The 10,470-nt window shown below is 40.5% G+C and overlaps 1 long non-coding RNA gene across 1 annotated transcript; it reads left to right on the top strand.

The window, feature by feature from the left end:
• The first annotated feature begins 8,281 nt into the window (after window positions 1-8,281).
• LOC141797479 (uncharacterized) lies at window positions 8,282-9,411 on the top strand. Its single transcript, XR_012599081.1, has 3 exons — window positions 8,282-8,426; window positions 9,042-9,095; window positions 9,334-9,411. It is a non-coding gene; the product is annotated as an uncharacterized LOC141797479 (long non-coding RNA).
• The last annotated feature ends 1,059 nt before the right edge of the window (window positions 9,412-10,470 follow it).

Below are 10,470 nucleotides of genomic sequence, written 5' to 3'. Positions count from 1 at the left end.
TGCTGTGAGCAGACAGGATCCAGCAGACAGAGACTGAACAGACTGCTGGGGAGGCTCAGTCCTGGACCCTGTGGAGGTGGAGACTGGCTGGGCTGGAGAGTGGTGGACGAGTGGTGGACGGGATGTCGTCATCTAATTTCTTATGGACATTTTTGCACTTTCTATACCCTTTCTTACTTTTGTTTTCTTTAATGCTGCGGTGACTCCTGAATTTCCCCTCGGGGATAAATAAAGTATTTTCTATTCTATTCTATTCTATTCTATTAGCAGGATTAGCAGCAACCAAACTACTGACAGTGTTTGCTTGTTGTCACGTTAGCTTACAGGTACAACAGAGCACCGAGCTGCCGATAGCACTACATATAGCTGGCTACAACAATGTTTGCTTTTTGTCATGTTTCAAACCATAGTTTAACATAACTGTACTGATAGATACTTTTCCTTGGCACATGGTATCCAGTAAAAAGTTGTCTCGAACAAAGAAAATTTGTTTTGATCTCTGTTTAATTCCAAAACAAACACACGCGTCACTAAATGGAATTTACGACAGTGTGCGTAAGACTCCGGGCTAGAATGTGGTGAGGGAGTCCAATTACAACAGATCCTCTTAGCATTTTAAATGATGCTTTCTTTAAGCTTGAAAATAGATAAGTTTGTGTGAAATGACATAACTATCACTTCCCATATTCATTTCCAACGGTGCAATAGAGATGGGATTTCAGGCTCTTTGAAGGGAGGCGGATCTCAAGGAGTCGTTCCTTTCAAAGAATCACTCAAAAGACTGGCTCACCATAACATTTATTCACTATTCTATTAGAAGTCAACCAGGGATAACTCATTTTTATCATGGGAACTGTCAGTGGAAGCACTTATTAGGGGGCGGCTGTGGCTCAGTGGTAGTTGCCTCTCAATTGGTTGGTCAAAGTTTAAATTCCAGCTCCTGCAGTCACATTCCAGAGTGTCCTTGAGCAAAACGCTTGTCAGTGGTGTGTAAATGGATATTAATGTAACAGATAAACTGATGGTTCTTGATGTAGCATCAGTCCCTGCCATCAGTGTGTGAATGTGGGTGGATGTAGGTGGATGGTGATAAGCTTCACTTGCAATACCTTCTGATGTCCACCAGGGTTTCTGATGTTCAGTTCCTGTCTAAACTGCTCCTGGCTGTCCTGTTGAAGATACCCATCTTTGAGCATGAGTCCTCAAAAGGTTTTTGCCAAGTCTTCTTCTCTGTGTTTGCTGGCTTGGCTTGAACTGTTGGTCACACTGCTCAATACTGCCCCTATGAATTTCAGTGGTATTGCAACATTGGATTCTGGATATCTGCTAAGTGCAGAGTGCAGGCATATGGCTTTTTTTTCATACCTATCAGATGTGGTGCATGAATGAGTCAAAGCTGAAGTAGAAAATCAACATCTGAATCAGAGTACGGCACAGACTCAACCTTCAGGACTTGGGCTTTGTGTCGGGAGGTGGGTAATCAACTTTGATTCCTCTTTGGTGACGCAGATTTGGACTCAAACACGAGGGATTTGGTAATTGACTCAGCTTCAAGGTTTGATGCTCTTGAGCCCTGAGTTGAGACTGAAAGGGTGATAGCATTCACATGGGTGGGTAAAAAGAGAAACACACCTGTAAAAGTGGCAGATTGTGAGTCCCAGTGCTTTTTGTTTGCTCTCTGTTGCCTTTTCTTCTCAGTTTAATGATTTCACGCTGTGGAAATGGGTAGTTGTGAAATAAATCCATGTTTTCATGCCAATTATCATATTGTATCACCCCTCCCTAATGATTACAGCTTTGTTTGGTCTTTGTCTAAAAATAATCTGAGTGGATGAGTCATGATTTACGTCTTACTTTTACACTGCACCTCTCTCTCTGTCTGTTGCAGCGCTTTCACACTTGACAGATGGAACCAGCTGTAAACAGACCTTCCATTAATCAAATATAAGAAATGAAAATACCCCGACAAAGATCTGTTGAATATTCAGACTGCCTCTGTAATATTGACTCAGTCTCTGCTCTGGTCCAGGTCTGGCTCAGGTCATTTTATCCACTACGTGCAGGCAGCACAGAGACCAAGGGATGATGATCTGATCAATTTCCTGACCCGAAATATGAAATCAGCCTTTCTGAGATCTGCTGGAGATTTGTTGTCCTGGGATGGAGATGTGTAAGGCAGCAAGGCAGCAGCTTTAATCACTAATAAAGACATTCAGTGCTCTACCTTACCAATGAATGTTTTACACTCTCTGTTTAGAAGCTGACATTATGGAGCTTACCATGTGCTCTAAAATCCAACAAATAAATGGAACAATAAGAATGACAGTTTGAAACTCCTTAAGGAAACAAAATTATTACAGAAGGAGACAAAGCCCTCAATGTGCAGTCAAAACAGCTGTGTAGCTTGTTTTTCCACCATCTTTTTTTCAGTCAAACTTTATGTTTTTCACTCTGGTGTTTTTAGAAAACCCTTGGTTTAGCCTCTGTTGTCCTTTCAGCTTCTGTCTCTTTAAGGCACCCAGGTCCACAAAGCCCCTCCCTTCTGACTAGCCAGTCTCTAAAGACCTGTCAGGGGCACAGCTATTGGCAGACCTTGGTGTTTGAGGCCAGCCCCTCTAAAGGGTCATGTCATGAATCAATTAGGAAATCCTGATGTGATGACGTCATTATTTCAGCACATCTCATGAAGATGTCAAAGTACCAATTATTTTGAGCTTTTTGCAGACAGAATATGTGTCATTTTGAAAATATGAACATCCAACATGGATACTTTATATCCATGTTTGTATTACCCTTTTTTAAGGCCCTATTAGAGTTTTCATTTCGTACTCAGTCTGGTGTCTCTTTTCCTGTCAACCAAAAGGCAAATATGGCAACCAGAGAAATTATATTTTACTGAATAAATTCAAATCCATTACGGCATTTTATGCAAACTTTTGATTAGGCTGTTGTGGATGACACACCAAGGGGAAAACTATTTTGAGTTGACTCCCTAACCTGAAAAGCTTGTTTGAATTACCTAAACCAATGCCCCTCAAATGGTAATACAAGACTTTATTATAATAAAAAATATGAGGCCTAGGTTGAATACATAAATTCACAATCGTAAAGTTCAATGTTAAATGAATAAAGACGTTATATTGTCGTAAGGAGTTTGAAACAAAGGAAGAAACCTGCAGAGCTTTAAGAGAGGTCACCAAAAGGTGAAACCTGAGCAGTTTGTTGAACCAGCACAACAGGGAGTCGGGGGAGAGCTTCAGCCTATGGAGGAAGCAACGAGATGGTCAAGAAAACATGTAACTGTGAATCCTTTTCTACTTTAGAAAAACCTTGGGGAGACAGGCGGCCTGGTGAACAGTCTGCAGCTCTAAGAACAAGACTTCTCATCACTTTGAGTAAAAAGTACATGAAGCAAGATACATATGGCTTCACCTCGGATAACATCTCAGAAATCAAGTTTACCCACAAAACCAGAGGGAATTCACCCAGCAATAATACCTGGACCGGAGCTGGTTGTGGAACCTTGATCTGAGAGAAATGCGTTATCCAGACCAACACTGTTTCAGAACCAGGATGTAAATATGTTTATTTTTTGCTGTACAGATCTGCTTTTTGTCTTTGTGTGTGTGCAGTTTTCAGTGTTTCTGCAGCCAACTTCAAGTGGACTCTCAATGAACTGCAGTTTTTAGCAACTCTGAATAGGCTTCATATTTTTAGACCACTTGTGTGACACTTGAGGCTGTGGTGTGTGACATGAACCTGAACACTTCAGGTCTTACACAGGTGACAATATCACAGCTTTGTTAACACTGCGCGTGTGTAAAGCTGTGTTAACTCAGTGGGTGGTGTTTCTGCAGCCTGCCAGTTTTCCTCTATCACAGCTAATGAGCATATAGCTTCAGCTCACAGTCAAAGTGCAGAAAAGAAATATAAGTATTTATATTTCCTGGACTTGGTAGAGAACGCTCTTATCCCTCTTTTTAATGACTTACACAGTAAACAGCAGAAGACGGTGATTTCTCTCACCATTTAACACACCTGCTTAATGAACGGCAAATTGAGCCTCACTGCCTAATTACACACTCAAAGACCTGTCCCCTATAGGCTTGTTCCCATAACAACCGTACACCAATGCAAGGGTCTGCATAAGTATCAGCGTGAAAGCCGAACCCTGTTACTGTCATCAATAAACACAAGCTGTGTGAAAACCAGTCAATCCATCTTATCAGCTGCACTTTGTGTGACTGAACCGCATGTGCATTTATGAGCACTTTACTGTGATGCACACCATGTACCAGACTGTGTTTGTGCTGAAATCTGACACATAAAAGAGAGGATGAAATCTCTGGGATGTTCCTGTAATCTTTAGCTCAGGATGCTAATTGTGGATTAACTCCCATCTGGTATGAGCAAACATGAGCTGATGTTTCGCTGAGCTTGGGTTTACAATCTAATGAGCCTTTTAGTCTAACAACATCTTGAATGATGCTAATTGTTAACAGTTAGAATATGTTGTTATGCAAGTACAGGAGAGTAGGTACATATTGCTACCAGAGTCGGCTCTATGGACAAGGCTCAAAAAAAGGAACATGAAGAATATGAGGATGTCTCATGCTCCCTGAACCACTCTTTCACAATCTGAGCCCAATGAACCCTGGCATTGTCATTTTGGAATATGGCCGTGCCTTTTTTTTCCCCGGTTAGCCTAACTGATCAGTGGTTTTCTTAAGGCTACACAGCTATTCTGTCCAAATCCCTTGAGTTCCCTTTGCATTGTGTGTATGGAAATGATCTAACTTTCACTATTTAACATAGCCCTGAGTTCTACTGTTGTTTTTCTTCAATTTGATTTCAACAAACATTTAAGTGATCGCCGATCACTTAAACAGGATGATGATGAAGATGAAGATGATTGGTCCCCACTATCCTCCCAGTTTTAATAATGTGTTGGACAGTTCTTAACCCAATTTTAGTGGTTTCTGCAATCTCCTCAGATGTCTTCTCTGCTTGATGCATGCCAATGATTTGACCCTTCTCAAACAGGCTAACATCTTTTCCACGACCACAGGATGTGTCTTTCCACATGGTTGTTTGAGAAATGAGAAGCAACTCATGGCACCAGTTGGGTTTGTGCAGCATGTCTGGAGTTAAATATCCACCATCTGTTGGGAACGCTCTACCTTTTTCATTTATTCAGTATTTTGTATCTCCTGTTTCAGGGTGGGAAGCAGTGATCCCAGAGGACCAGCGGCACAGATGCAAATCACCCTTTGGCTGACGTTCCCATGGTAACAGTCATTGGGTAAAAGGTTGACGGCTGTTTGTGTTCAGGAAAAGCAAGGCCGGCCAGCATCACGGCGTGCATTAGAGCCTGTTTGTTTTCTCTTTGTTTGTGTTTGAAGGCGTCTACAGATCGAAAGTTTACCTCACAAGGCAAAAAGAAATCAGAAAGGACTCTGTGGAGAAATCTCATTAATTCAGTGGAGGCAAAGTGTCTCCAGCAGATGCCTGTGATTGTTGGAGACAGTTATTGAGATCCACAGAAGAGGATCACATAATAAAAAAAACCACAATAAAATGAGAAGCTGTCTAAGATTAGACTCCAGTGTTCAGTGAGAAACAGATCCAAAGGTCAGAGACAGAATGAGCAAGTTGTGGTTGTTAGATAAAGCTCATCAGTCGTATCTTTGTCTGCGTATGAGTGTATTTTCACACTTCTAAAGGCCACATTGTTGCTTTAAAACGAGTTGGAGGGTCAGAATACACACAGTAAGAAGAATAAGAGTGTTATCTCCTGAAGTTCAAGAGCAGCTCCAAGTTATTCAGAGTAATCTGATCAGACTCTGTTGTATCATTTTTAATGGGCAATCCAAGAAACTCAAGAACTGTACAGCAGCTTACATATTTTAAGGAATGCCTGCAGTTTAAACTTAACTGCCAGTTGTCCCTCCTGCCCCCTCAGCTTTGGGGTAGAAATAAACACAATCGTAAATAACAGAATGATCCGTGACCGACATTGGTTTCAATGTCTTCAAGAGTACAGGGGATAAAGCTGGACACTGCCCAATGGATGAGCTTGCTGAATGTTGTAATGTTGCTGTTTAGGTCAATAAGACCTTAAAGGATCTCTGGTTTGATATGAGTAAGATACTCACATTTCAAGATTTTCATTTTCTGACAAACAAAGACATGATCAAGTCCTGCCAGTCTCCCTCCTGAAGTGTTGGCTGAGATGCAGGTCCAAGGCCAGCTATGACCAAAATAACATGGAAACATCTGAGGACACTGAACCTGAGCCTGCTCCAATTCAGGGTGCAACAGGAGTTTCTATTATCAACTCAAAACTGACAACTGAGGCACACTTCCCAAATGTGGACCCAAGAAGGACAGCTTCTGTTGCTCAGAAAGGAACAGCCAATCAACACGTACTGAGGAAAGGAATGTCTTGCAGATCTTCTGGAACGCCCAACACCAGGATATAAAAGAAGCTGTTCAAGATGGCTTGTTTTATATAAAGATTTTTGGATTCAGGCTGATTGAACTCCTTGGTTGATTGGACTCTGCATCTTTGTCCTCAATAGTCTAATATCAACATATTAGAAAACTCAGTGTTTAGGCAGAGGAATTAGGGGCCCATCCCAACGAGGCCAGCAGGAGGCCTGAAGCACCAGAAAGCGATACGTCAACTCCAGTTGTCAGTCTGGATTCAGTTTGGAAAACAGGTTTGTAGACTTGTTATACAAAAAACAGACAGTTTGTAATGATCCTATCGTAAGGTTTTAGGAGACATTTTAAGAGCAAATATGACATAAAACTTGCACTGTGATTCATATTTTTATCATCTTTTGTACATCAAATGCAAGCATCAAAATGTGCTTAAACTGCTGAACTTCTTAGAAACAGACTAAAAGAGTTCAACTTTTATTCATCTGTCTGGCTCCCATTTCTTCTTCTTGCATTTTGAAGCTCTACTGAGATCATTTTTAAGATCCAACAGTGCAAAATGTAAAGTTGTGCATTTTGTCAACTGGTATTTAAATTTCTATCAGGTGTGTATATGTAAGTTAATTTTTGGGGGCAACAAAGTAGATTCAAAGAAATCTTGACTCAATGCAAAAAGATAGATTCTCTTCTTCCCTGACAGAGACCAAACTGTGTTTCTGTTTAAGGACTGACTCTGTTAGACCCTCAGCTGAATGCATCCCCTGCAAATGGCTTTAGATTATCATTAAATACTTATTCAATTACTATATTTTTCCTTCCCTCTAAGGCTGCTAACACGGCACATAATAGTGCAATTTAAAAATTATTATTTTGTATCATTTTTAAACATAGTTATTATTTCCATCTGAGCAACACGTGCACTATACTCATTTTATCATGCAAACTACATAATTATTGCACTGCTGTTCAAAAGCACTTTTTTTTTTTTTTAGAAAACTAACTTCAATGTCACTTTAAATTTTATGTAACTAATTTTTTAACCTTTTGATTTTATAAATTGTACTTATTTTATTTGTATCCAGTCTTGGGAGATGTTAGGAGATAACAATGTATAATCGTGCACAGACACATAATTAGCACATCTTAGCAAATTTGATCCTGGTTGAAAAGATAGATCACTTCTTTCACAGATGTTCACATCGTTCCTCATGAATAACCAGCCTTCATAAGAGCCTGAGTCACACAGCCCTGTAACATCCCTGTAATTACTTTGATGTCATATTAAAATGTATCAACTGTCTCCATGACCCAGAAAAAATGTGGTAATTCATCACAGCCAGGAGCCAAAGCAGACCTGCATATCAGCTGACAACCTGTTTGGTTTTATCAGGTGGACTAATTTAGATAATGAACCTGTGCTGTGGAGGAATATCAGGTGTGTCAGAGGTGGCTCATGTAATTTTCTCCAAAGGCAACAACAAATCAAACTACAGCCTGCACTTTACATTTTGATTTCTCTGCTGTGCTAAATAGTTAATCCTGATTGGTCAGACTGTGTGTTTATCTATCGAGCATCCACCCTTGGATTGATCTCCTGGATCAGACCCCAACGTACCTGCCTCGTCTCTGCCCTGTAAGCAGAGCCGTCGCGATAAGGCAGGCAAACCAGGCCATTGCCTGGGGCCCCCTGCTGGCCTGGGCCCCCAAGACAACGACTGTTTCGAATAAAATGCAACGACAATTCGTCTGTCCGCCCCTTGGCAGCCCAGGTGCAATGACACTGTTTGGGAGTCGGGATTCCCCCTCAAGGGGGCGCCTCTCAGTCGTGGCTGACAAAACGCAGCAGCCAGCCGGTTTCATGATCCCTGCAGCCGGCAAAATACAAAACATCCCAAGGATGAAGTGAATTTATCCATCTGGCAGCCAGAAAAGAAAGAAGAGAGAAGAGGAGGAGGATAAAACAAACAAAAAAAAAGATAGCGGTAAGTGATAAATCACACGTGTAATTTAGTTGCTTCAGATAACTTTGTCCAGTGTTTACGTTAGCTACCTGCGTGACGGACAATGCTAAACTAACTACAACAGTTTGTTGCGTGTGCAACTTTTTTTTTTCAAACGAGGTGAATACGGCTACACGTATTTATTAACAGCATAAGAAAGGCGCAGATCTGTTCTAGAATCTCGGTTTATCGCATATCGCAATAACTCTGTAGTAGGCTCAGTTTTGGTGAAAGTGGCATAGCTTGTCTGCTATATGCTAACTATCCCACCGTGATAACATCTAGGCTGTATGGGGCCTACCTAACATTAGCATATTTTGCTGCACGGTGCATCATAAAGCAGGCTAGAAAATGAATGTTTAGAAGTAGCTTATCTATGCACGCCAGCTGTTAACTGTCTTTATAGCACCAGCCTGTCTAATTTTCATACAGAAAACTTAAATGACAGTCTAAGCACAAGTGAGTCAGTGCACTAAACATTAGCTTGAATTGTTTTTAATTAAAGCTTCGCTTATTGGCTGTGGTGAAAAGAGCTGGATCCCTTCTAAATATCAAATATATATGGAAATGCTAACATATTTTTCTGTATCCCAACAGGTTCTTTGCTGAAATTTCTGAGTCCTCCTCCTAAAGATGCCTCCACTGATGAAGGTAGAGTGAAGTTCTCTTACTAAGCTGAATAATAGTGACCTATTCTAATATGCTAACAGTAAAATGGTCTTTCTTTCTTTCTTACGGTATATACTATGTGTGTGTAGTTTTATTTATATTGTACTTTTAAAGTAATATGCAGCCTGCACTTTTTTCATGTTGTTTTGAACAATCTGTCCTATTGCATGTGATGCCTGAAACGTTAACCTTACTGTATGTCAATGTCCATCTTGCCCAGGGCCCCCAAATTCTTTGAAACAGCCCTGCCTGTATACTGACCTCAGCCTTCTGTCCGTTGCCACCATGTCATTAAAGCTGATGATCGCTGCTCCTTGTGCTCCAGTGGTCTGGTTTGGGTCCTCCCTCATATCTGTAACAGATGCTAAAAGTATGTCTGCCAACTGCAGGGGCTTCATATTAATGCTGACACATTGATGTGAATACTTATGCCTCATCTTAGTTCTTGCGATTGTTCCACATTGATAATAAGGATTTAAAAAAAAGTGTCAATTGAAGCATTTGGAGTCCAACTGCTCTAAAATTAGCATTAGCATTAAAACAGTGACGTCAGTGACAGTGAGACTGATATCTATAGTTGTAGCAGCTGGGGTCTGGCTGATCAGAGAGGAGAAAGAAAAGATGAAAACAAAAACAGAAACAAAGAGAGAGAACATTTGATTTGCGCAGTTGGTATAAAGACCAGGGGACCAGGATCGATTTCCTATCATGTCAGGGTTTAGCGTATATCGTCCTTTTCTCTCTTTCCTCACATTTCCTGTGCCACTCAAGCTGTCTTTGTAAATAAAAGCAGAAAAAACCCAAAATAATAACCTTGAAACAGAGAGGGAGGTGTCTAGACAAGAAGCTGCACCACTTTGGTGCCAACATTACTGTTATTCGCAACATATGGTGGCTGGTAGGCTTTAGACTTATTGCAAAATTCAAAAACAAATATAACCGAAAAAACAATGAAGGAAGCTGTAATGCTTACTGATGCCATGACTGATTCTTTAAGCTAAATAAGGAATGACAAATTACTGTAAATATTATAAAAATGTAAGTGCCACAGAGGATATCACAGGGTGAGACCCCTACAAAGATGTTTTTATTATAACTGAAATTAAAAATAGGAAAAAAGGTGTGACTTAGTTCTACAACTTTTCTGTGTTCTTTGAGAAAATTATCCATTTAAAACCCACTAAAGTTGACCTCTTTAAAGGAGGAGTCTGAAAGTGATCTTTGAAAAGTGTCCCTTCTAGATATATGCCTGATCGTAATCCACATTTTAAATTGAGATTATCAACCCCAGTATCACAGATTACAGTTTATTTTAAATTACTACTTCTTAGCCTCCAGGTCGGCTGACCAGGACAGG

Source organism: Halichoeres trimaculatus, unplaced genomic scaffold (assembly GCF_033239565.1).
Source record: "Halichoeres trimaculatus isolate MK-OKI-2021-1 unplaced genomic scaffold, fHalTri1.1 fHalTri1_scaffold_9, whole genome shotgun sequence".
NCBI classification, from domain to species: Eukaryota; Metazoa; Chordata; class Actinopteri; order Labriformes; family Labridae; genus Halichoeres; species Halichoeres trimaculatus.
This window is presented reverse-complemented; position numbering and strand designations above follow the sequence as displayed.